The 24179-nt window shown below is 37.8% G+C and overlaps 1 protein-coding gene across 1 annotated transcript in view; it reads right to left on the reverse strand.

The window, feature by feature from the left end:
- LOC150084849 (26S proteasome non-ATPase regulatory subunit 8-like) overlaps window positions 1-24179 on the reverse strand; it is a 72558-nt gene that overhangs the window by 46743 nt on the left and 1636 nt on the right. The window lies entirely within an intron of this gene.

The following is a 24179-nucleotide window of genomic DNA, read 5'->3' on the forward strand; positions in this document are numbered from 1 at the left end:
GTATATATCAAGAAATTCCAAAATAAATTCAGAAGTTTGAGGCTTTGGAAGTTATTTTATAATACTTCTACACGAGCTGACCAAACCCAGTGTAACAATGGTACTGTTTTGCACACACTTTTTTTTTATTTTTTATTTTTTTTTATAAAAAGAACACTAAACTTATAAATATAGTGGCAACTCCTAACATTAACGTGCATATATTCTTAAATATCTTTCAATAAATTCAAATTTTCAAAAATATTATTAAATATGCAAGTAATATAAAGGTTCCAATTTAACGTTAAGCAATTAGTTTATTTAATTACTAATTTCCCTTCCCAGTGACATGCTTTTTATTTCTTTCTCTCATTTTTATCACTCTGGTCAATTTTTTTGCCAAAAGAATCAAGGAATAATTAATTGTAGGCAGGGAAAATCAAATATAATACACACTGCTGGTTAAACTGTTATAGTGCTTATAATATCTTAATTTACATTGTCAGTTAGTCATGTACAGATGCATGAATTATTTAATTTTGTATTTAAAAATCAATTCATTAAATTCTGGTTAATATCATAAACTCAATTCCTGGTTGCATCTTTTCAAATGATATACGATTTATCTTGGTAAATGCAAAATTTGAGACAAATATCATGAACAAATGTGTTCAAGAATGTTTTTGATATATAACAGATTGGGCATGCACTCAAATCAAACATTAGGTTTAATTAATTGCACAGTGAGTTTGGTGCAGGACGGATGTTATTAGGACAAATAAACTGCACTAAAAATGCTGCTAGCCATTTCAAAATTTACAACAACATTGACAACATTCCTTTGATATGACTAACACTAACGTCTGCAAGATATTACATACCATAGGCAACAGCACAAATTGGATTGCTGAGTTGCCGCCAACTACATGGACTCTACCAGTCTGATGGCCATTCCTGGGTGTGGTGAATGCCAGGGGGAACAGTTCCTTCATTCACAAACAAGGATCTATGTGAATCAGGACAGTCACCGCTTCCACGAGCATGTGGCTGTGCCCAAATGCTACAATTGTAAATTTGGCCACATGTCGCACACCTGTTCCCAGGCTATTGCAACTTGTGGTCACTGCTCAGAAAAGGGACATGATTTTAAGTCATGCCCAAAAAAGGATCATGCCCACTCCATCCGGAGATAACAAATGCCCTGTGTACATAAGGCCAAGAGTTATCACCAATCAAGATCAACTATGGCAGCACACCCTAAAAGATATATTTCAATGACCAAATTCTTCCAAATTAATGCACAGTGGGCAAGAGCAGTGGCCAAATCCGAATAAAAGCAGATGAAAAAAATTCAGATATAATAATGGTCTAAGAACCGTATGCTCACATGAGACAAGTCAGATGATACCCACTGACCTATAAAATTATTCAATCAGAGGATGATACATTGTGGGCCACAATCACAGTACAGAACCCCGAAATCAATGTTACCAAAATTTCCCACCTACGCACAGCCTTGGCAGCGTGTGCCCATATTATTAGCTCAATGGGAACTTTCTACGTTATATCTTTGTACTGCAGGCCAGGAAAGGATATTACCTTTGCCACTAGGTACTATGAGAATGTCTTCCAAACAAGAAGATGTGGTGCTGATATAAACAGCAGGTCGCCAGTCTGGCATAGCACCACTCCAAACAGAAACAGTACAAGAAACAGTCAGTGGCTTGAGGAGTTCCTGTCCAACTCTTCCTTCGCAGTGTTAAATCAACTGAGCAATCTACCGACCTTCTGCAGCACGATGCAAGAGGCAACCATTGACATCACTGGACGAACAGTTCAGGACTCATGGACCACTTCAGAATCCTTGTCAGATTTCCTGCTCCTAAGTGCAATCTTAACAGATACACAATAAGAAAAGCCAACTGGGAGCTCTTCAAGACTTCACTGACCACCTCAACAAGGCAGATTACAATATAGCAAAACCAACAGCAACAGCCAAATGCACTTCAGTGAGAAATAATAAGGATAACAACTACTAGTGCATGTGACAAGGCAATAAGAAAGAAGAACCCTGCTCCTGGTGCCATTCCATGGTGTTGCCAGGACCTTCAACGACTCCGCAGGGAGGTAAACTGAGGGCGAAAGGCCTTCCAGCGGGCATGACGATCTTGGCCTACCCCTGAAACTGAAGCCCTCCAGCAACTGTACAGGGAAGCCATGAACATATACACAGCAAAATAAGGCAGTGTTAGCGGCAATCTTGGGAGGCACTGATATCTACCACGGGAACACTGACCCCTGGGGGAGTGGTGTATAAAGTCACCACCACCACCAAACTCCCTAGGGGAGAGATTGTTACTTCTACTAAGACCCTACAGGGCACAATGACTACCTCCTGGGAAAAATCTATTGGTAACATCCTGGATGTGACATTCCAAAAGCCACCAACTCCTACTGTGCAACAGCTCAAACTATGCTATGAGAACAACCCTATTTGGCATTGATGAGCTCCACTCTGCAACTGCTCTGATCAGGGATAGCAAATGCCCAGGACCAGACTTGTTGGAGCCTGAAATAATCAAAAGACTGTCAAGACACCCACGAGATCATTTTAAATCTCCTCAACTGCTGTTTGCAAGCTGGAATATTCCCAAGTGATTGGAAAATAGCCAACTTGAAACCCATCCTTAAGAACCCCACAAAACCTCCAGAGTTACCACTTAATTACACTTCTTCCAGTCCTTAGTAAAATATTCGAAAGAATGCCCCACAAAAGAATTTTACAGCACTACAAAAGTGCCAATTTTCCTTCACTAAAACAATATGGGTTTAGACCTGGTTCATCAATGGTTGATGCCTTAAAGAATCTTCTCATAGCGGCTGCTGATACAGACAAGTACTTCTTGATTATCGCCATTGACTTTGCTGGGGCATTCAACTCAGTTTGATGGCTGCACATCCTTGGCAGACTTTGCAGAGCTTTCATCCCTAAAAATCTTTATAAGACCATCAAATCATATCTCTCCAACATATCTGTTATAGTTAATGCTCCATATCACAAAATCTCCAGAATCATCTTCTGCAATTGCCCGTGGTGTTCAGTCCTGGGACCTTTATTATGGAATATTGTCTTGGATGACTTCCTCAACACTGATCTGTGAGAGGTCAAATCTCAACCATATTTTTTTTTTTTTTTTAATGTAAACCCCAAACACGAGAGGTATTAGAACCTATAGTACTTAGTACTGTGCTTGGGTTGGAGGTGAGAAGACGAAAGAAGATATTTGTTGACATTGGACTTGAACTTCTGTAGACTGCAATTTTCAGGAAATACGTATGAAGGAAGGTTGTTCCAGAAAACGGCGCAGTTGAATGAATAAACGAGGAAGATGAAAAGTTGGTTCTGTGAGTTTTGAGTTGGACAGTAAATGGATGTTGGCTGCTAGTGGCACGTGTTCGGACTGTTTTGAAAGAGAGAGCAGGAATTATAGAAGCCAATTCAGAAGAACAGTGCCCATGGAAGTATCCGTAGAAGAGGCATGCAGCAGAAACAGTACATCTATGAGACAGTGAGTGGAGAGACTGTTAAAGAAGAATCATTAATTAACCTAACTGCCCTCTTCTGAATGGAATCGAGAAGCCTGAGAGAGGTTTTGGGGGCACCACCTCACATGTGGGAACAATATACCATGGCACGGCGGTTTTGCGATTTATACAGAGTGAGCAGCTGTTTGGAAGAAAAGTAACATTGAGAGCAAAAGAGAAAACCAAGTTTTTTTTAGATGCAGAGGAAGCAATATTTGTAATGTGCTTGTGCCAAGAGAGATTAGAAGTCAGGGTAATCCCCAAAAGAGATATATCATTTTGCCTAGAAATAAGAGTGTCACTAAAGATAAGCATAGGAGCAGAAGAATCCTTTTTGCGAGATATAAGACAAGACTGAGTTTTAGAAGGGTTGAAATCAACTAAGTTGTCTTTGCCCCACTGGAGAATTACCCGAAGATCGGCATTTAAGGAATTGGTAGCAGATTTTCGAGAAGTTGAAGCTGATTGAGCAGGACAAGGGTTTCTCAAAATGGAAAGTGGAATGAGCAGGACAAGGTTTCTCAAAATGGAAAGTGGAATGCAATGTGCTATCATCGACAAAACTATGGATAGGATTTCCAGTCAATGGAAGAAGGTCATTAATATAAGAGAGGAAAAGAGTGGGGGAAAGAACTGAACCTTGGGGAAAACCGGCATTAGTGGAGAAGTTAGAAGACAGAGAGCCATCTACCATCACCCTCAGTGAGCGATCAGAGAGAAAACTGGATAACCAATTACTAAAAACAGTTGGCAAACCATAAGATGGAAGCTTGTTTAGAAGAACTTTATGCCAAACACGATCGAAAGCCTTTGAGATGTCAAGAGCAACTACTTGTGTTTCACTGAACCTTTCCATTGAATTAGTCCATAAATGGGTAACATAAGCCAGAATATCACCAGTGGATCGACACTGACGGAATCCATACTGGCGATCATTGATCAGATGGAAGGTTTCTAGGTAGTTTAAGAGTTGGTGGTTAATAGATTTCTCCATTACTTTAGAAAGAGTAGAAGTAATTGCAATGGGACAATAATTGGATGGGAGGGATTTGTCACCCTTTTTAGGAACTGGCTGGATATGAGCAAATTTCCAAACAGAAGGAAAAACACCTTTGGAATAAGAAAGTGAAAAAAGGCGGCAAAGAATAGGAGTAAGTTCAGGAGCATAGGTTTTGAGAACAAGTGGAGAAATACCATCGGGACCTGGAGCTTTGTTAGCAACAGATTCGTCAAAATCCTTCTGACATCCTTTTGACGGAAGACCACAGGGGGCATTGAATGGAGCGTGTTGGGAATGGTGGGAGTTGTTTTACCAAGATCATTAATACACGAGTTGGAAGAAAAATGGGATGCTAGCAGGTCAGCTTTATCCTTGGCTGAAGCGACAACAGAACCATCTGGTTTGGACAGAGGTGGGAGCAGAGATGGATAAAAGTTGCGGCCAATAGCTTTGGCAAGAGACCAGAATGCTCGGTTACCATTAGGGCAAGAAGCAAGTTTTCTACTCTTAGCCTGTTCAAACTCTAGTTTGGACTGATTAATAACTGCTTTACAATTGTTGCTAGCTTTGGTGTAGGCAGAAAATGAAACTGAAGAATTAGAAACAAGCCAATTACGATATGCAACATTCTTCTCTTGGACAGCCTTAGCACATTTATTGGAAAACCAAGGTTTAGATAAAGGACGAGATTTGAAAGTGGAGTGTGGGATAAAGGATTCCATTCCTGCAAGAATAATTTCACTGACACGATCTGAGCAAACGTTGACATCTGAAGTTTTGAAACAGTAATCAGACCAAGGAAAATAAGAAAAGAAGTATCGCAGGTCATCCCATTTTGCATTCTTGTAATGCCAAACAATACGAGGTTGGGAATAGCCATGAGATAAAGGTTCCATCGGAGAAGAGACAATCACCAAGTTGTGATCTGAAGTGCCTAAAGGACCTCTGACTTCGACCTTGTACTTAGAAGGGTTGTTTGTGAGAAAAAGATCAAGCGTATTGGCTGTATGATTAGGATTGTCCGGTATTCTTGTAGGTAGAACAATCTGTGCTAGGTCATTAGTAATTGCAAAAGCCTCAGCATCTCGACCTGCTGGGTCGGTGTGACTAGAAAATGGAAGCCAGCTGGAGTTGTGAACTTTAAAATCACCAAGGAAAATTACCTCACTGTTAGGAAAGTTGGACTGGAGAAAGTCAAGTTGCAAAGAGAGGAAGTCAAAGAGCTCCAAGTGATTAGTGGAGTTGGAAGAACGGTAGAGACAACATATGAATTTGACACAATGAGGTAGAGAGATTTTAAGCCAGAGAAGATCGAATAAAGGAGATTCCAAATTGCCAAGTCTCTGACAGGGAATATCAGAACGGACATATGCACAAGTACCACCTTTGAGGAGAAAAGAATCATACAGCGAATAATTTGGGCATCTGAGATGAGCAGTAGTTGAATCAACCGATAACTGAGATTCTGTCAGAAAAAGCACATGGGGTTTGGCAGACTGCAAGTGGAAATGGACATCGTTGAGATTAGAATTGAGACCACGTATATTTGTGAAATTAATTAGGAAGTGCTTGAGAGGTTTAGATCTTTTTTGCAGATAAGCTTGCTCTAGTAGTTTGACAATTCATGGTGTAATCAATTGTAAGAAGAAGTGGGTGGGACATGCTGTATGAAGTAATGAAATTTTTGGATATGGCGTACACACGGTAAGAATATACCCAGATCCTTGACATAACGTGGCCTCGACAATGCTCCCCGCATACACACTACTCGGACTCCCTCCAGTCACTATCTGGCAGAGTAGAGATAGCAAGATTATACACTAGCTGATCCGGAAGCCCCCTAGAGAGTTACCAATAGGTTCGGTTCGGTGTACTAACTAGCGGCCGGCCTACGAACACCGTTTTAGAGCTGTACCCTCGAAATGTAAAGAATATTGGATCTTGCCACGATGTTCATCATAACTTCAAAAGGCATCAATCATACTTCATGATGGTAGAGATGAGGAAGGGTTGACTGGAACTTAGCTCTAGAGACTAAACATGGGTTCCACCACTTCAAGCCTCCAATAAGCAAAGTGGTGGTATTGCACTGGTTGATGAGAGTCATCTACTAGCTAGTACTGTCTGGTAATATACAGGGGCGGCATTCCTCCATGTGGTGTGGGCGCCACACCTCGACCCCTGTTTATGTTGGTTCACACCTGGGCGGTCACCCACCATGTACCTGTGCATGGAGGTTATACCCAGGATTACTAACAGGCTCACCATTGTGAAGGTGCAAGCAGAGGATCTGGCTGCCACTGACCGTCCGGACTTCGCCGAAATTGGGTCCACTTGACTTAAGTGTCACCCGAATATCAGTTCCATCAGCGTTTCAGACTCCCAGGTAGCAAGCACAGTTTGTCTGGCATATCTGAGAGAATGTCTGTGACAACCTCAAGGATATGCTGATGACCTTATCATTACTGTGGCTGCAGACTCCAGGGCTAGGCTTGAGACCCTTGCTAATCATGCCCTTTGCATTCTCCAAAGCTGGGCAAAAGAGAATAACCTTCAAATATCTCCAATCAAAACTAACTCTATACTCTTGAAAGGCAAACTAAATACTGGAAGACCACCACCAATAAAAATAGATGGAAAGACCATTAAATTGTCAATGCAAATTAAGTACCTTGGAGTAATAAAGTAAAAGTAAAGTGCAGCCATTATCAACCCACTGCAGGATGGAAGCCTCCTCAACAATTCATGCTGAGGGAAATGGACCACAATCTGCCACGCTGGTCCAGTGCGGGTTGGCAGATCGACTGTATTCAGCAGTCAGGGGCTTGAACCCCGGTCTACTCAAAGAGCGTGTGCTACTGCACTCCCGCTCCTGACCACTTGGTTAGGGAGTAATGCTCTTCTATAAGGCTGTTTTTATACCTAGTATTACATATGCTTCAGGAATCTGGTTCACCAAAGCTGTTATGGCTCCCAACAGGAAAATACTAGATACCATTCAGTGGCTCCTTCTTGATACTAGCTACGCCTTCTGTACAGTCAGCACCCACACTCTTCAGATTCTGGCAGGTGCTCTGCCCCTTGATTTAGAGGTGGTCAGAAGGGGATTGCTATACCAGCTCTCAAAAGGAGTTTCACATACCATCCTCAACTATACAAACAACCCGGCTAATGGATGTAAGGAAGAAAAGCAACACCTACTAAACACCTGCAGTAGGAGTGGCAGAGCAGGTGGTCAAATTCTACAAAGGATAAAACTGTCCAAAAATTCTTGCCAAATGTAAGCATGATCTTCCCCAGACCTCTGTCATGGTTCTCACCAGGTTTGTATGTAACGTACCTACTTCCTGGCCATGGATCCATTAAAGCCAAGTTAACATCACTGGGCATCATTGAAGATTCATCTTGTGCTTGTAGGGAGTTGGAAAGCTGGCACCATCTTATGTATGATTGCTCCCTAAACGAGGACCTTCGTTCTATATTAATCACCAAAATCATGTACTTACCCAGAAATCAGGAATTCTACCTACTGGACAGCATACGGGAATATACGGCATTTGCAAATTTTGCTCAGGAGCTCTTTACAAGATGGGGAAACAATCCTAATTTCCATCTCAGGAACATACATGCCAAAGAGCAATCACTGAATAGCGAATAATATACATCCAACTGCCAATGTCGAGACCTACCAATTGTGATAAACGCCTGGATGTGATTAAATATCTTGATGTAACTAAAACCTCTAAACAAGACACAGACTGAGAACCTCCAATTGTGACAAATACCTGGACATGACTAAGCAACTGAGGGGACTTGTTCTCCCAACCGTGACCTGCACATCTTCAACTGTGACAGTTACTTGGAAGTGACTAAACCACAGAAAAGGACCTTGCTTCTCGACCATTACGTGCACCAAGTAGTAATCAATACCAGGCTTTTGTCTGGTATCTTTTGACTCCCATTCCCTTCCCCACCCACCTAGTGGATTTTACTCCAACTAATAATTTTGAGGACGCCTTCCTCTACATCTCAATGGTTCTTACTATTCCCCCACCTAACTTTCATGCTCCCCCAATCTCTTATTTTTTTTTAGGTCTCTTCACTGAAAGCTCAGGCAATTAGGTGGCAGGACCTGCCAGAGAATAATGGGCAGCCTGGCTTACCTACTAGTGGTATGTACAGGCAACATGGGGCCCATTTGGGGTCCTGCAGCCAAAAGCCAAGCCACAACCACAGAACCCAACATAATACTTCTCACATACCACACACAATACTTTTGTCTGGCTTTCACAGAGTACTGTATGTACTCTGTAAAAGCAAGAGTACTTATGGTGCAGTTGTGGGAACCACGTTTGTTTTGATTTTATTGGTGCATTAGCTACTAAGGCTATTGTGGGAACCACTGGTGGTGCCTCCTCCCAAAAGACTATGTACCACAGATCGCTAATGAAGCTGATGTTCCATTTGTAATTAGCTAATGAAATATCATTTGTTTGTCACCTCTCTAACTGAAGCTGTTTTCAGTTCTGGTACAGTTGTGTGAACCCTTTATAAATTATGGCCTTGGTATCTCCATAAGTAGAAATCTGCTGGTTTAAGTGTAGGAAATGCAGAAGCCATGTACATGAAAAGTGGTGGGAAATTACCCTGCCAGGTATGACCTGTGTAGATAACTTGTGGAGTACACATATGCCACTGCAATAATACACATTTTTGGTCTTTGTGCCATTAGTTCCACATAAAAGCACAGGTCAATGATGAAAACATACCAAACTGTCAATTTTGTAGATTTCTGATTGGAATGCAAGTTTGATTCTCACCAATTAACTGTGTGTGCGTGTGCATGCATGCGTGCGCACACTGTTTGACAATGACATATGCATCAACTGCACACAGGTTGTTAGAATAACCCCTTCCACTTAGCAAGAAAATTGTTCAAAGTCAAGCTATGCACTAGTCACCTGTTTGAAGAGTTTAAACATGGGAAATGTTATAAGGAAACATGGCAAGTGTTTTATGAAGAGCATTTCACACAATGGGTAGGCATATCCATCTGATGAGAAATAACATATGTACTAAAGTCTTTGCTACGGCAGAAGAGAACAGAAATGCAGTACTACCCTTTACATTTTTGTTCTCTTCTTCTACCACAGTAAAGATTTCAGCAGTACATGTATTGATATAAGGCCATCCATTACACTGTCTAATGCATGTACAAGCTGTGGTTTCAAATTTATCAAACTGATCACTGATTTACTAGAACATGGACTACATCGGAGATTATGTACATATTGATATTCTCCCATAATGCAGCATCAGAATTACATTTCTGTATGTAAAGTAATCATTTATCTACAGTGACACTGATGGGATGCAATATGATAGATTAGTGAAGCATTGGATGAATGACTGCCTTGCGCTTCATGGATATTAATAAATAGTCATCATGAATTTGGTGGCAAAGTCGTTCAAATATAACATTCTTGAATATATGTTAAATCACAAAACTTCAATTTGTTTCTTATATTGAGAGATAAGGCTGTAAACTCCAGAAGTTATTGTATAATAATTCTATATAATATTTACCGAATTCATGATGTTTACATACGGCTTCATAGTTTTAAACCAAATCTATACTGAAAATGGAACGATTATATTCTTGTCAATATGATTAGTTGTAAACTTCTCTGTGGGATGGATGGATGGATAGATAGAAAAAACAATTTAAAAAAAGGATGAAATGGAAATGTCAGAAGTCCTAAGTGAGAATCACTTACCACTATCTGGAAATGCCTGTGCACTACAAGCAATTACAATTAAATTTACTATACAAATAATGGAAGTAAAAAAAAAATAATAATAAAAATATATTTTCAGCTGAAATTTCATAAGTTCTAGTAATACTGTAATAACATTTAGAGTTGATAGTTCAAGCCCATGTGTTCATAAATTACAATAATCACATGAATATAAGATATCAGGTTATTACCATTTCAAACCGCTCCAGAAAAAAGTAATGATAACATCGCATAAATATAGAAAGCTTTCTCTTCTTATCAATGGTAGATCTGACAGTTATGAGTACATAAAATTATTATACCAGTACTTTTGTATACAAGTACTTTTTTCATACCAACTAAGAAATATTGTTCAAGATTTAGGCCTAAATGGATGTCAGATGAACTAATTAGACATGTGGCAGAGAAAAAAAATGCATGGGATACATATAAATTAACAGGTGACACAGAAGCCTATGATAGATATAAGCTGGTCTGTAACCAAGTCACAAAGGAGGTTAGGCAGGCAACAGTAGATTAGGAGAAATCTTTGGCAAAGGATGCAAAGAAAAACAGCAACAAGTTCTTTACTTATGTAAACTCTAGAAGGAAGGGGATGAATCAGATTAGTCCACTTGATATTAATGGTTCAACTGTTCATGATCCTGCTCAGGTAGCTAACAAACTGAATGAATATTTTGCATCTACATTCATGGACGAGGAGATATTCAGGGAGGGGAATGCCAGAAGTAATAAAATCTGGCAGTAAGCTAGATAATCTTGTAATAACTGAGAGTAAAGTGGAGGAGAAATTGTTAAAGATAAACATAAGAAAGGCACCTGGGGTAGATGGAATCTATCCAGTTATATTAAAGGAGGCAGCAAAGGAAGTAAGCAAACCCTTAGACATAATTATGAGAACTTTCTTTGACTCAGGGGAGGTACCCATGGACTGGAGATGTGCAAATGTGACCCCAATCCACAAAGGAGGATCGAGGGGAGACAAAGATAATTACAGACCTGTTAGTTTAACTTCTGTTCCAGGGAAATTAATGGAGGCACTGGTTAAAGAAGCATTGCAGGATCATCTAGACAAGACTTCAGTTATAGCTTGGACACAGCATGAGTTTGTTAAGGGAAAGTCTTATCTGACAATTTGATTAGATACTATGATGTAGTCACAAAGGAACTGGATGCAAAGAATAATTTTGATATCATATATTTGGATCTTAGAAAGACTTTTTATACTGTTGTACATGGAAGACTGCTGCACAAATCGGAGCAGTGTGGCATTGGAGGCAAATTGCTGCTATGGATAAAGGGATGGTTGAGTGGGAGAAGACAGAGTGGTAATCAATGGACACTGCTCTTTGTGGACTAATGTTATTAGTGGAGTCCCCCAGGGTTCAGTGTTGGGTCCATTGTTTTCTGTATTCATCAATGATATTGATGATGGTATATCAGGCTTAATGTCCAAGTTTGCAGACGATACAAAGGTCGGCACCGTTGTTAATGACACTAAGCTGTTGCAACAGGATCTAGAAAAGTTGAGCAGATGGGCTGAGAGGTGGCAACTGAAGTTTAATATTAACAAATGTAAAGTACTGCATATGGGAAGCAATAACACCAGAGCAACGTATCAACTGTGTGGTACTACACTGACAGTAGTGGAGAGTGAAAATTACCTGGGGGTAATTGTGCAGGTAGATATGAAGTTTTCTGAGAAGTTATTTTATTTGGTTTTTTTTTTTTTTTTTTTAGGATTATTAGCAACTAAGGCTATATTGCTCCGGGGATATGTGGTGGTCATTCCCTGACCTTTCCGCATTTGGTGGTCACGGGCTCGGACCCCGGTCTAATCAAGAAGCATGTGCTACGCACTGCTGCTCCTGCCCACCTGGCTACGGAGGCATCTTTCTGAGAGGTGCAGACGGTCTGCAAGAGTAGCTCATGGTGTCTTGTCAATGATATATACAGGAATTTTTCTAGCAGGGGTAAGGAGGTGATTATCCCCTCGTATAAGGCCATGGTCAGTCCACACCTTGAGTATTGTATACAGGTCTGGAGGCCTCATCTTAAGAAGGATGTAGAGCTGTTGGAACAAGTAGAGAGAAGGGCAACAAGATTAGTGAATGGAATAAAGGGTTGCTCTTACAAATAAAGGCTTAAGTTTTGCAAATTAGTGTCTGGAGACTAGGCACCTGCGAAGTGGTCTGATTGAATGGTTTGAGCATGCTCAATGCTGATGGGATTCTTCCTCTTGCTCAGAATAATTGCCCGAGAGGGCATAAATTCAAATTGAGGAAAGACAGTTGTAGGATAGATGTGTGGAAGTTTGCCTGTAGTCAGTGGGTGGTTGTTTGCTGGAAAAAAACTTCCATCTGTCGTTGTAGAAATTGATAGCTTAAACAGATTCAAGGCAGAACTAGACAAACATTTGGAGTGAGTGGATGGGTGAAATGAGAAGGGTCTGTGTTTTTTTTTTTTTTTTTTTTGGCTGATAAGCTTGCTTTCTTCCATCATGTGCCCTGCTAATGCTAAACATGTCTTAGTCTTTTTTTTTTTTTTTTTAAATTAGTATGAATCGATACTAAATTATATGCAGTTAGTTCAAATCTAACTGAAACTGGAATTATATTCAAATACAAGTAAAAAAAAAATTCTCAAGTTGGCTAAATGAGTTCTTTTTGTTCTTTTTTTTACGAGTATTTAGCAACTAAGGCCATATTGCTCCAGGGATATGCGGTGGTCATTCCCTGACCCTGGTCTAATCAAGAAGCATGTGCTACACACTGCTGCTCCTGCCCACTTGGCTACGGAGGTGCCTAGTTCTTTTTGTAAGGTACAAAAAGTACCTTACAAATATAGTAGTTGTACATATTATTATGTATACTACAGGTACTACTATATTATTAATTGCTAATTATGAGGAAGAATTACAGAGTTCCTTGAATATCTTGAACAGCAAAGTAAAGGAGAACAATATGAAGATTAACAGCAAGAACACCAAGATAATGTTAATTTCAAAGTGGCTAGTAAAAAGAATCGATGTAAAATTAGATGGAATAATATTGGAACAGATACAGATACTTGGGAAGCATAATGGCAGAAAATGGGAAAAGCAATTGCAATTCTTGTTTTGAAATTATAAAACATGAATTGCAATGGGCAAAGAGGCATTTAGTAATAGAGAAGAACTATTAAGAAGAAATTTCAAGAAGGAATTAAGAAAGAAAATGGTGAAAACAATATGGACTGTTGTACTATATGGCCCAGAGACATGGACACTGGTAAGAGAGGAGATTAGACAGCTAGAAGCATTTGAGATGTGGGCGTGGGGAAGAACGGAAAGGGTGAGTAATGAGGAAGTTTTGAGGAAAGTAGATAAAGAGAGAACGTTAGTAAAAGAACCAAAAAGAAGACAAAAGAACTTTATAGGACACGTATTGAGAATAGAAAGCATGTTGAGGAAAGTAACCGAGAAAGAGAGCTGTTGGGAGAAGGAGAATTGGAATGATGAATTGGATGGGAAGAGAAAATTATGCAGGATTTAAAAGGAAAGCACAAGATAGTGAGTGAAGCATGGCATCAATGGAGTCCTGAACTTGCCTGAGGGCAGAGAACTAGAAGACATTATTGTTATTAGTAGCATACATTGTTAGACAGGTGCTTCTTGGGCCAATCCTATAAACTCTGTACAATCCTGCACTTCTTTAAAATATGACACATTTTACAAAAAAATAATAAAAAAAATACAATCTGGGAATATTAAGAAAGCAACCTGGCACTTGGTGTCAGCGATTGCAATTGTTTTTAAGAATCCATGCAAAAAATTGTGATATTTCTTGTTATTTAGTCCGCTTTTGTAGTCAGCAGGAATTAAAATGCATAGTAATACAAGTCTTAATTCTCATAGCAGAACAAAGTTACCTTTAAAATATGTTTCTCTGATATTGCATTACTTTCAAACAGTTGGTCTTGCCAAAAGGTTAAATGGTCAAATACTAAATGGGCTGGATGGGGAGCTAAGGCTATGTCAAAACAGGAGATTGTTGGTCATGAGAAAGTTGCTATAGCTAAAGTTAATAGGGGCATAGGGTTGTTGTACAGACAAAGATAAGTGTCTCCACCATTGATAATGCCTCCTTTACCTGCATGTTAAATGATAATTTGAGAATTTTTACATAACAAATTTATGGTTGTAAGTTGTTGTTGTTGGGATACAGATGGATGGGTTAATGAGATAGGAGAACACATCAAGGTTTAATATTTTTGAATAGAAATGCATATTTCTTTAAATTCAAACTAAGCAAACTTCGTGTTACTCATGACTTTGTGAAAAAGAGACATTTGCTGGAATATTACAATTTAAGCTTAAATTCAAAATTTCCATTTCAACTGGAATGAGTGAATGTGATGATAAATTATGAACATAAGTATTATGTAGTATCAGGGTTACCCAAGGAACTGTAATTTATGGAAGTTTTATAAGTTTTTCATTAAATTATTTAGCAATAGCTTAATCACTTAAGTACTTGCCTCTAAATCCATAATTAAAAAAGTGAAATCATAGAAGATGAAAGGTGAAAAAGAATTAAAATTAACTATTTAAAACATTCCCTAAGGAAGAAAGAAGTGCACAACTTTTTTCCAGGTTGTTGTCTATAAAAAATCATAATCGTTGGTTTTTTAATACACAATTCCGATTTTTTATAGATGACAACCTGGGAAGAAGGAAGTTGTGCACTTCTTTCTTCCTTAGGGCATGTTTTAAATATTCAATTTTAATTCTTTTTCACCTTCTATGATTTCACTTTTTTAATTACTGATTTAGAGGTGAGTACTGCAGTGATAAGCGATTGCTAAGTAATTTAAGGAAGTTTTATAATTAAGGGTGACAAGTGGCCATCAATGCAGAGTTCAGGGTTATTCTTTAAAATCACCCATTGTTAGTGGTTCACAGAATCACAAGGATTGTATTAACTGCTAACAATATTTTATTCCTTAACATGCTCGCTGCCATCTAAATTTAAGAAAATGCATTCAATGGCTGCAATTTTTTGGAATGTTAAGGGTGGAAAAATCAACGTTCCAACATACACAGCATTGTAAAGACTTAATTTTCAACCAAAGTTTGGAATTTTTGCTAAAAGTGAACACTTACTTTTGTACTGAGCTGTAAATCAGAACAAATCTTAAAATTTTAAGAAAAAGTTTATTCATGCAATAAACTAACATCAACACAAGCAGAGAACAAATAAAACTGCCAGGCGATTATACAAAAGCCAAGCATTGTTACAAAGCATTCAGCATGGCAATACCGAGTACTTGTTAATTTAATGTGCTTTTATGTTTAGTCCACTTGTTGGTTGACTGCTCATATGTGTTACTGCACAGCTCTTGGGTGCTGTTTGAACTCATGTTGCAATGTATCACTTATAGTGCCATTTTATATTCACATGTGCAAAGGCAGTGAACATGTTAAATTTATGTCCTAGGATGCTATTTTGAAATGAACTTTCCCTATACTCTATCTGGTTATTTTTCAAGATGTCAATGAAGTTTCACAATTTGCTTTGATTAAAGTGTAATCATTATAATCAAAAGTGATATATTTATTTTTTTACCAATTCTAACTCAAATAAAATCATGTCTTATTCATGGGGAAAGGATGGGGTGTGGTCACAAATTCATTCATTATTTTAGAGGGTTGCAATATTGCAGTCTGCCTTAAAAAACTCGATATAGTCATCCTATGAAGTTACCTGGCTTCAACACTAATTCACAGAACAAGTCTCTCCTTTTTCTTGATAAGAATACCCCTTTGTGCAACCAAACTCATTGCTCTTTGCTGCATCCTGTTCACAGGCCCATATCTTTCTTAAAACGACATCTCCAAGACTATATGCAATATTCAGGATGTCGCACAACCTCTGCTTTATATAATAGAATAATCAAAGTTCTATATATAATATTTAAATTATGTATGTTTATATATGTATGTTTTAGTTAAGTGGTAGAGATAAGAGAAGCAAGTAAAGAAAAGTTGTAGAGATAAGAAGTAAGTAAATAATATGGGCATGAAAACTAAAAAAATCTAAAAACTAAAAAAGCTCTTTTAAATGGAATCAATTTTTCACTAAAAACCAAAGCTAAAAAAATTAAGATCAAAATTTTATATTCACATAAACGAATACATTTTATAGAACAGTTAAAATCCATAATTTTTAATTTTAATTCACTTAAACTGTGAAATTTGTGCCTGATTTAAAAGACTCATTTTTTCAATTTAGTTCATTTAATGCTGAAAATGCAAATTTGGATAAATATGATTTTGGAAATGGAAGCAAAATTTCTACTGCCTCTGTATAAAATTGTGATATTTGTTTTCAGTACTCAGCCAAAACTCAATATTATTATTTTTTTTTGTCCTCGCCATTTCCCATTATTATATGGGGTCAGCGTTTTTTTTTTATTGTTTTGGCATGCAATTTTTACGGCTGGATGTCCTTCCTGATGCTAACCCTCACCCTTTATCCAGGCTGGGAATATGCGGTGGTCATTCCCTGACCTACCGCATCCTCCGTATTTGATGGGCACGGGCTCGAACCCCGGTCTAATCAAGAAGCATGTGCTATGCACTACTGCTCCTGCCCACCTGGCTACGGAGGCACCCCAGCCAAAACTCAATATTATCTTTGTTAAATTATATTTCTAATTTTTGATTTTTTTTTTTAACCGAATCAATTCTTTTACTTTCAGATGCAATATATATTTCTCTTTTGCACATATGGATCTCTTACCTAACTGAATTTTATTTTTATCCCCCCTCCTCCATCCAAAGCAGGATAGTGTTGAAATTTTTCAAATAAAGGGGTAAACTGGTTCTAAAATAATTTGATATATTTCTTCATTAAAATTTACTTTACCCATGCCAAAAGGAACATTTGTAAATTATTCTGTGCACCATCTCTTTTCTACATACTAATTTCTCTAAAAGCAAAAGTTTAACTTCATTTTCACCTTACATTTCATATATCTAATTTGTTTAAATTATTGAAGAAATCAGATGGAAATGCAAGTTCTTATGGCCATTTATAATAATTAAATTGATTCTAGTAAAAAATAAAAGCACTTCAGTAATTTCTATGCATGAAAGAATTATCTTTTTTGACAAACAACACACTTCACCATGCAGAAAGCAACACATTATAATCAGATTCCCTTACATCAGTGGTTCCCAACTGGTGGTTTGTGAACCCCACCCCCAGGGGTTCACACTAAAAATTCTCTAAAGGCATCTGCTTAGATTTACATAGGAAATTTTGGAAACAAGCTTTTGAAATGAAAATAGCAGAATGATTAAGGCAATTGGTAGGATAAGAATAGACTTTAGATAGTGGAAAATAAGTAACTTAATGAGTTTTGGTTCTATGTTTCCCAGAAAAAGGAGTGTCCTTAACCAGAATGAATCATAAATGGCAGTTGAAAGCCCTGTGAAGTGTTTCCAGTGAGAAAGGTAGGGAAGGAAAGAGATACTTAGCTCAAGGAACTGACAAATAGATTTGTATAAATGTAACAAACAAAGGCAAGGAGGAATGAGGCAAAATAAATAGATTTGATTGGCCAGGTTGTGACATGTAGAAACTGGGAAATGGTTCAGGGAAGAAATATGATAGATTTCTTCTGTGCCAAAATTCCACATATTATATGGAATAAATTATAATTATTATTATATAAATTTTTGATTGTTTGAACAAGAACATTCAAGACCTCTCTATATAAAACTGGAGTAACGACCAATGAGTCTTCCTGCATAAACAATACAGATGGATCCATTCAATGCAACCAGTTGTTTTGGCCAATTTCGTGCAACAGAAACATTTGCTCTTTTTTTCCATTCAAAAAAAATTTAATAAAAGCCAACAGCTTTACTGCTGGTATCAGTAGTGTCATCTTTTGCAACGCAAACATTCTCTGATCTGCAATACAAGCGAATACTTCTTGTTTAATATCAGATGATATTTCTTGAATATGCCAACTAATTGTATTGTTAGAAAGAGGAATTTTTAAAATTTATTCCTAACTGGGAATGAAACTAAAACACTGGCCTAAACGGAATACAAACTCGTGTAGCATATAAAATTTAATTTTTAGCTTCTGATGAATTCATCAAAGGGCTTGTTATAACATTAAAGCCAAGGAGAAAGCATGGATCCAGAGTAGGGTCACCATAAGTTTGCCAACCCAATACAGGACATGTGGTGTCCTTGGGCGTGGGGGGGAGGTAGTTGATTAAAACCAAAGACAAGATTCCTGCTTCACAGTATCTTTAATGACACAAAAGAAACTGTACTAAAATTTAATTGTAATTGTAGCAAGAAAATAAATTCTAAACAAATTAAAGTTGCAGTTTTATTTTATTTTTTGTCATACCAGTCATACTTCTCTGAGCATTTCACATTTTTGAGGAGGGCTTTCTCATTTTTAAAAAACTTGTAAAATTCTGCACAGTTTAAGTTATAATTACAAAAAACCTGAAGAATAGCCTCAACAGTATTGACGCCACGTGAATGAGCATTCACATGTTCAATTACTTTTACGCTAATTATCTTACATTTGATCGCCTTTTTAAGAAATATGGGACAAGCCCTCAATACGATGACATTCCCGTATATATGGGACGTATGTCAACCCTAATCCAGAGGCATATATAGCAATCATTATGAATAGATTTCAGGAATTTAGTTTGTTCGGTCTCACACCAGATTAAAACACAGTCGATTCCGGTTATTTGGACAACATCGAGACTAGTGCAGTTTGGCCCGATTAAGTGTCTGCCCCTATTATGAGAAGTTTCACATAAATAGTTAAAAATACAGCTTTACGATTGATTTTCCGTATGATCACATCACTTTACGATGGACTCACCACAGTAAAATACCATTCACTATACGATATGTATAAGCACTGGTCATTGTGATCATGTTTGTGAATTGAATTTTAATTCTATTAAACAGAGATTCTAATTAGCGAAAATAGGAAGAATATTATCCACAGGCTATAAAAGTAAAGATATATTAAGTACAAATTTACACTTTATTACCTTACCAATTAAAAACAATTAAATGATACGTGAAAACTGGAAGAATATTTTCCATAGGTTAGTAAAATAAAAATAAATTTACGCTTACGTGCATATCTTAATTAATACGTACTGTAATATGTACATACTAACTAGTTGATATTTCTGTTCACTAACATTTGTGGGTGGGGGTTAAAATTTAAAACAGTAAAAAAGATAAGCAATCAATAACAAAGAACACGGCACACACAAATCGCAAGTAACACGATACGTGCAAGTGAGAACGGAGTAACAAGTTGTGAAGCTTAAAAAATAGGAATAAAGAGAAGATTCTGAAAATTTTTTATATGATTGAAGATTTCACGGAAGTGTAAACATTTCACCATAATAATGTAAACACTCAAAGAATTCCATGTGTCGGTATTATCACAAATTCAATAAGATCAAGTTTACTATCCATTTATAATAGATTGCACTAACAGAAAAGCCTAATAAATCGGAAACTGCTAATTGTGACCTCCAGAAATACAACTGGACAATGTAGTATGGTCAGAGACAATCGTATGGTAATCTCAAGTGCTGCAGTCTCCTGCCCTGATTAAACGGCATGTTGTCCCAATTAAGAGCCAAGTAAACCCTGACAATTTTCTTGATTGGGTTCTGTTCTTTAAGATTTGTCCCAAATAAACAGCTACCCCAGATTAACCGGTGGCCTAAATAACCAGAATCCACTGTATATGGCAACTGATAACTATAGAATGAACATTAAAAATTCTATTTCCAATTTTCTTGATTGGGTTCTGTTCTTTAAGATTTGTCCCAAATAAACAGCTACCCCAGATTAACCGGTGGCCTAAATAACCAGAATCCACTGTATATGGCAACTGATAACTATAGAATGAACATTAAAAATTCTATTTCCAAATTACCTAATGTAACTCACTGGAGCTATTAGCAGCATATCACAATCCTGTTCCACACCGCTTGAAATTTCTTTTACCATATTTTTTTGTTGTTGTTGTTCTTTTGTCTCACTTCCATCAATTATCTGGTTTATACCTTCCAAACACAAAATGAAATGATATTCCAGAAAAATACACATAATGAGTATAATATAACAAATTAGAGTCCATTAAGTGCAATGGTATTATTACCTGAATCCATCCATCCATCCATCCATTCTGCAATTGTAGGCGAATTACAGTTGCTGGATAAGTTATTTTTACTCTGACCAATTAGCATTACAAGGAATGCAAAGCTTATACAGAAATTATTATATAAGTGCAGAACATATGTGGATAAATTTGTCCTCACTGAGTGAGTGAGACCTAATGCTAATTTAAAGTTTGAAGAGATTAAAGTTTTTTTTTTTTGGTTGATGCTGCTTAAGCTTGCCTCCTTATATTATTCTACTAATAACAAAAATTACACAATCTTACATACGTAAAATGTAAAATGTATAAATAGATTAATACCTATTAACAAAGCTTTCTATTGGAATGAGCAGCAGCCTGGAAAACAAGATGCAGGGTATTTCAGAGACTGCTGGGAGTCATTGTGGTACAAGTAAACACATGGGTTGTGTTAGGGTAGCTAAGAATAGGAACAGGTGCATGTATACTTGCATGCACACCAATGCTAGGAGTTTGGTAAATAAATTTGATGAATTTGAGGTATTGCTCAAAACATCAAAGGCAGATATTGTTGGGATATCAGAGACGTGGTGTCACAAAGATATAAGGAATGCAGAACTGGAATTTGAGAAGTACAATGTGTATAGAAAGGATAGACAGGATAGGAAGGGAGGAGGGGTTATGCTATTAGTTAAGAAATACATAAAATCCAAGAAAGCAAAGCCAGTCGATATCGTTGGACAGTGCAGTGTCGAGTCAGTTTGATGTGACATAAGCACTGGGAGATCAAAATTGAGTAGGAGTGTGCTATAGGCCTAATGACTCTGATGAGTATAATAAAAAACTGTAAAGGGAAATAGTAGGCTAGTAAATCAGGTCTTATAATGAGGGATTTTAATTTCCCAGATATTGACTGGAATTTGTGGATTGGTCACTCACACACAAGGCTTTTGTGGATTTATTGGATGATTGTTTTCTACATCAACATGTTCGGCAGGCAACTAGAGGTAGTAATACTCTTGATCTGATTATCAGTAGTGATTCTTCATGCATTAAGATTCTGCAGATAAAGGAACCACTAGGTGGTAGTGATCACTGTGTGCTGGAGTGGGATTTACTCAAAGAGGTAACTACCATCAGCGGTAAAGGGAAGGGTTTCTGCTTTCATAAAGGCGACTACAATGGTCTGAGACAGTATTTAAATTCTATACAGTGGGACCAACTGATGATGTTACCAGCAGCAAATTCAAAATGAGAAGCATTCAAAGAATTTATCTTGGAAGCTACTAGGCTTTACATACCAACTAAGAAATATTGTTCAAGGTTTAGGCTAAATGGATGTCAGATGAACTAATGAGACATGGCAGAGAAGAAAAATGCATGGGATATATATAAATTAATGGGTGACATGGAAGCCTATGATAGATATAAGCTTGTCTGTAACCAAGTCACAAAGGAGATTAAGCAGATTATGAGAAATCCTTGGCAAAGGATGCAAAGAAAAACAGAAAAGAGTTCTTTACCTATGTAAACTCTAGAAGGAAAGGGATGAATCAGATTGGGCCACTGGATATTGATGGTTCAACCGTTGATGATCCTGCTCAGGTGGCTAACAAACTAAACAAGTATTTTGCATCTACATTCACACATAAGGAGTTATTCAGGAAGGGGAATGCCAGAGGTGTATTCAACTCTGGCAGTAAGCTAGATAATCTTGTAATAACTGAGTGTAAAGCGGAGGAGAAATTGTTGAAGATAAACACAAGAAAGACACCTGGGGTGGATGGGATCTATCCAGTTATAATAAAGGAGGCAGCAAGGAAGTAAGCAAACCCTTAGCCATAATTATGAGAGCTTCCTTGGACTCAGGGGAGGTACCCATAGACTGGAGATGTGCAAATGTGACCCCAATTCACAAAGGAGGATCAAAGGCTGACACAAGTAATTATAGACCTGTGAGTTTAACTTCTGTTCCAGGAAAATTAATGGAGGCACTGGTTAAAGAAGCACTGCAGGATCATCTAGACAAGACTTCAGTTATAGTTCGGACACAGCATGGTTTTGTTAAGGGATTGGATATCTGATTGGATTCTATGATGCAGATTGGATTGGATACTATGATCACAAAAGAACTGGATGCAGGGAATAACTTTGATATTATATACTTGGATGTTAGAAAGGCTTTTGATACTGTTGTACATGGAAAACTGCTGCACAAATTGGCATTGGAGGCAAATTGCTGCTATGGATAAAGGGGTGGTTAAGGGGGAGAAGACAGAGAGTGATAATCAATGGACACTGCTCATTGTGGACTAATGTTATTAGTGGAGTCCCTCAGGGTTCAGTGTTGGGTCCATTATTGTTTTCTGTATTTATAAATAATATTGATGATGGTATATCAAGTTTAATGTCCAAGTTTGCAGACGATACAAAGGTTGGCAGGGTTTTAAGGACACTACTGACACTATGCTGCTGCAACAGGATCTGGAAAGGTTGAGCAGAAGGGCTGAGAGGTGGCAAATGAAGTTTAACATTGACAAATGTAAAGTACTACACATGGGAAACAGCAACCCAGAGCAACGTATCAACTCTGTGGTACTACACTGACAGTGGTAGAGAATGAAAAGGACCTGGGGGTAATTGTGCAGGCAGATATGAAGTTCTCTGAGCAGTGCAGACAGGCTGCAAGAGTAGCTCATGGTGTCTTGTCAATGATATACAGGAATTTTTCTAGCAGGGATAAGGAGGTGATTATTCCCCTGTATAAGGCAATGGTCAGGTCACACCTTGAGTACTGTATACAGGTCTCGAGGCCTCATTTCAAGAAGGATGTAGAGCTGCTGGAACGAGTACGGAGAAGGACAATAAGACTCCCAGGTCTTTTTCATTTTCTACCACCTTAAGTGTAGTACCACACAGTTGGTACGTTTCTCTGGGGTTACTTCTACCCATATGCAGTACTTTGCAACTTTGCATTTGTCAAGGTTAAACTTCAGTTGCCACTTCTTAGCCCATCTGCCCAAATTATCTAGATCCTGTTGCAGTAGCACACTGCCATTACTGTCATTAACAACCCTGCCAACCTTTGTACCATCTGCAAACTTCGACACTAAGCCTGATATACCTTCATCAATATCATTGATAAATATACAAAACAACAGTGGATCCAACACCGAACTCTGTGGGACTCCACTAATAACATTAGTCCAAGAAGAGCAGCACCCATTGATTACCACCCTCTGTCTTCTCGCACTTAACCATCCCTTTATCCATTGTAGCAACTTACCCTTAATACCATTCTGCTCCAATTTGTACAATAGTCTTCCATGCGTAACAGTGTCAAAAGCTTTCCTGAAATCCAAATATATGATATCAAAATTATTTTTTGCATCCAGTTCCTTTGTAACCACATCATAATATCCTATCAAATTTGTCAGACAAGACTGTCCCTCAACAAACCCATGCTGTGTCTGAATTATTGCTGCAGTCTTGTCTAGATGATCCTGCAATGCATCTTTAACCAGCGACTCCATTATTTTACCCGGAACAGAAGTTAAACTAACTGGTCTGTAATTACTCGTGTCACCCCTTCGATCCCCCTTTGTGAATTTGGGATACAT

Source organism: Mastigoproctus giganteus, chromosome 6 (genome assembly GCF_048544385.1).
Source record: "Mastigoproctus giganteus isolate SK-2022 chromosome 6, ASM4854438v1, whole genome shotgun sequence".
NCBI lineage: Eukaryota > Metazoa > Arthropoda > Arachnida > Uropygi > Thelyphonidae > Mastigoproctus > Mastigoproctus giganteus.